The sequence below is a fragment of the Rattus norvegicus genome, chromosome 1, assembly GCF_021556685.1.
Source record: "Rattus norvegicus strain SHRSP/BbbUtx chromosome 1, alternate assembly SHRSP_T2T, whole genome shotgun sequence".
NCBI classification, from domain to species: domain Eukaryota; kingdom Metazoa; phylum Chordata; class Mammalia; order Rodentia; family Muridae; genus Rattus; species Rattus norvegicus.
In genome coordinates, this window is record NC_141534.1 from 251357645 (window position 1) to 251362281 (window position 4637).

Sequence of the window (4637 nt, forward strand, 5' to 3'; positions counted from 1 at the left end):
CTAGCTTCTGCCTAATAAATGGAACTTGTTTCTTTTAGATTTTAGGTCAACATGAGCCAGGTAACAAATTCTGTTTACCTTGCAAAGACAACAGGGCAAGATGACTTTGGATCACCGGATGTCTAAAGATAATTAAGGTCATACCTTTTCAATCTCCATGTCAGAAAATGACGAGCTAATCATTAACTGGTTTCAAAACATCATTAAGTTCAAACTTTTCTGACCACTGTGTCAAATATGATGATGTAATTAGTAACTAAATTCATGTTTGTTTTGAATAGGTCTGAATAAGGTTGATTTTGAATCAGAGTACACTGTCAGTAAAGGTTGGTGGATGCAATAGAGCTGAATTTCTATATGGAGAAAAAAAGGGCAAGATAAGGATTCACACCCTGGCTCAACTACCTACATTCTCTGTCTGACTAGGCAAAGGACAAAATGTACAAGGCTCAGCTTAATGGCCAGTAGAAATAGTTTTGTCTTAGACAAAGAAAGTAGAGAAAAATCAGAAGAAATACTGAAATGAGAATTTTAAGAAAATCCACTGAATTTGTGTAATATCATTTAGGAAATACTGTATAACAGTCTTTTCTTAAAAAAAATCTTTTTGCTTGTTTTGGCAGTACATATACCAAAATTGGAATGATATAGAGAAGATTAGCATGACCCCTGTGCAAGATGACATGCAAATTCGTGAAGAATTCCATATTTTTAACAAGTAGAAGCCCATAAAGAAGAAACACAAAAATCCCAAAAGAATTACAGGAAAACACAACCAAACAGGTGAAGGTATTGAACAAAACTGTCCAGGATTTAAAAATGGAATTATAAAGAATAAAGAAAGCACAAAGGGAGACAACCATGGAGATAGAAAACCTAAGGAAGAGACAAGTAGTCATAGATACGAGCATCTCCAATAGAATACAAGAGATAGAAGAGAGAATCTCAGGGGCAGAAGATAGCATAGGAAAATTTGTACAACTATCAAAGAGAATGTAAAACACAAAAAACTCCTAGCCCAAAACATCCAGTCAACTCTGGATGTAATCATTAGGATAATAGGTATAGAAGAGAGTGAAGACTCCCAGCTTAAAGGGCCAGTAAATATATTCAACAAAATTATAGAAGAAAACTTCCCTAATCTAAAGAAAGCGATGCCCAGAAATACACAGGAAACCTACAGAAGTCAGAATAGATTGGATCAGAAGAGAAATTACTCCCATCACATAATAGTTAAAACACCAAGTGCACAAAACAAAGGAAGAATATTAAAAGCAGCAAGGGAAAACGTCGAGTGACGTATAAAGGCAGACCTATCAGAATTACATGAGACTTCTCACCAGAGACTATGAAATCCAAAAGATCCTGGGCAGATGTCATAAAGACCCTAAGAGAATAAAAATGCCAGCCCATGCTATTATATCCAGCAACATTCTCAATTAACATAGAAGGAGAAACCAAGATATTCCATGACAAAACCAAATTTACACAATGTCTTCCTCTAAAGGATATAAGATGGAAAACTCCAACACACGGAGAGAAACTATGTCATGCAGAAAGCAAGAATATAATCTCCTTGCAATGAAACTAAAAGAGAGACACACAAACGTATTTCTACCTCTAACAATGAAAACAACAGGGAGCGACAATCACTATTTCTTAATATATGTCAACATCAATGGAATCAATTCCCCAATAAAACGTCATAAACTAACAGACTGCATACATAGAGAGGACCCAGAATTTTGCTGCATACAGGAAATAAACCTCAGAGACCACGGCAGACTCTACCTCTGAGCAAATGGCTGGAAAAAAATTTCCAATCGTATGGCCTGAAGAAACAAGCTGGGGTTGCCATTCTAATATTGAATAAAATTGACTTTCAACTAAAAGTCATCTAAAGGATAAGGAAGGACACTTCATGTTAATCAAAGTAAAAATTCACAAAGATGAATTCTCAATCATAAATATCTATACTCCAAATGCAACGGCACCTACATTCGTAAAAGAAACCTTAACTAACGCTCAAATCACACATTGCACATCCTACAATAATAGGTTCAGCGCTCCACTCTCATCAATGGACAGATCATGGAAACAGAAATTAAAAAGGGACATAGAGGAACTAACAGAAGTTATGAACCAAATGAATTTAACAGATATTTATAGAATGTTCCATCCTAAAACAAAATGATATACATTCTTCCCAGCACCTTATGGTACCTTTTCCAAAATTGACCATATAATTGGTCACAAACAGGCCTCAACAGATACAGGAAGATACAAAAACGTCCATGAAGCCTATCAGATCACCACAGAACGAAGTTGGTCTTCAATAACAACAATAATGACAGAAAGTCCAACAGACACTTGGAAGTTGAACAATGCTCTATTCAATGAAAACTTAGTCAAGTAAGAAATAAGGAAATTAAAGATTTCTTACAATTTAATGAAAATGAAGACGCAACATACCAAATTTATGGGACATAATTAAAGCTGGGCTAAGAGGAAAACTCATACCTGTGAGGGCCTGAAAAGAAAAAGGGGAGAGCGTATGTCAGCAGCTTGACAGCACACCTAAAAGCTCTAGAACAAAAAAGTGAGCCCAAGAGAAGTAGAAGGCAGGAAATAATCAAGCTCAGGGCCAAAATCAAACAAGTAGAAATGAAAATGACTATACAAAGAATCAACAAAACCAGGAGTAGCTTCTTTGAGAAAAATCAAAAAAAAAAATAGATAAATCCTTAACCAGACTAACCAGAGGTCACAAAGAGTGCATCCAAATTATCAAAATCAGAAATGAAAAGGGGGACACAACAACAGAATCTGAGGAAATTAAAAAAATCATCAGATCCTACTGCAGAATCCTATATTCAAAAAAAGTCTGGAGGAAATTCACAATTTTCTAGACAGATACCAGGTACCAAAGTTAAGTCAGTAACAAATAAACCATCTAAACAACTCATAATTCCTAAATAGAAGCAGTTACTAATAGTTTCCCAACCAAAAAGAGCCCAGGACCAGATGGGTTTAGTGCAGAATTCTATCAGACCTTCATAGAAGACCTCATACCAATATTGTCCAAATTATTCCACAAAATAGAAACAGAAAGAGCAGTACCATATTTATTCTATGAAGTCACAATTACTCTTATACCTAAACCACACAAAGACCCAACAAAGGAAGAGAACTTCAGACCAATTTTCCTTATGAATATTGATGCATAAATATTCAATATAAATCTTGCAAACCGAATCCAAGAACACATCAAAAGGATCATCCATCATGATCAAGTAGGCTTCATCTCAGGATGCAGGGATCATTTAATATATGAAAATCCATCAATATAATCCACTAAATAAACAAACCCAAAGATAAGAACCACATGATCATTTCATCAGATGCTGAGAAAGCATTTGACAAAATTCAACACCCCTTCATGATAAAAAGTCCTGGAAAGATTAGGAATTCAAGGCCCATATCTAAACATATTTAAAGCCATATACAGCAAACCAGTAGCTAACATCAAACTAAATGTAGAGAAACTTGAAGCAATCCCACTAGAATCAGGGACTAGACAAGGCTCCCCATCCTCTCCCTACTTATGTAATACAGTACTCGAAGTCCTAACCAGAGCAATCAGACAACAAAAGGAGGTCAAAGGGATACAAATTGGAAGGGAAAAATCAAAATATCACTATATGTAGATGATATGATAGTAAACTTAAGTGACCCCAAAATTTCATCCAGAGAACTACTTAACTTAATAAACAACTTAAGCAAATATTCAGGGTATAAAATTAACTCAAACAAATCCCTGGCCTTCCTCTACTCAAAGGATAAACAGGTTGGGAAAGAAATTAGAGAAATGACACTCTTCACAATAATCCCAAATATTATACAATATCTTGGTGTGACTTTAACCAACAAGTGAAAGACCTGTATGACAAGAACTTCAATTCTCTGAAGAAAGAAACTGAAGATCTCAGAAGATGGATGGGTCTCCCATGATGATGGATTTGCAAGATTAATGTAGTATAAATGAACATTTTGCCAAAAGCAATCTACATATTTAATGCAAATCCCTTCAAATTCCTTCTCAAATCTTCATAGAACTAGAAAGAGCAATTTGCAAATTCATTTTGAATAAAAAGAAAAAGTGAGAATAGCAAAAGTATATTCAAAAATAAAAGAACTTCTTTGGGAATTATCATACCTGACCTCAAGCTATATTACAGAGCAATAGTCATAAAAACTGTATGGTATTGGGAGAGAGACAGGCAGATAGATCAGTGCAGTAGAAATGAAGACCCCCACATGAACCCAGACACCTGTGGTCACTTGATCTTTGACAAAACAGCTAAAACCATCCAATGGAAAAAAGATAGCATTTTCAACAAATGGTGCTGGTTCAACTGGAAGTCAGCATGTAGAAGAATGCAAACAGATCCATTCTTATCACCATGTACAAAGCATAAGTTCAAATGGATCAAGAACTTCCACATCAAACCAGATACACTCAAATTAATTGAAAAATTAAGTGTGTATGAGTATCGAACACATGGTCACTAGGGAAAATTTATTAAACAAAACACCACTGGCTTATGCTCTAAGATCAAGAATCAACAATGGGACAT

General features: G+C 35.2%; 1 non-coding gene across 1 annotated transcript; it reads left to right on the forward strand.

Annotated features, from left to right (window-relative positions):
• Positions 1 to 607: 607 nt before the first annotated feature.
• Positions 608 to 713, forward strand: LOC134485299 (U6 spliceosomal RNA). The gene has a single exon (XR_015655502.1). It is a non-coding gene; the product is annotated as a U6 spliceosomal RNA (small nuclear RNA).
• The last annotated feature ends 3924 nt before the right edge of the window (positions 714 to 4637 follow it).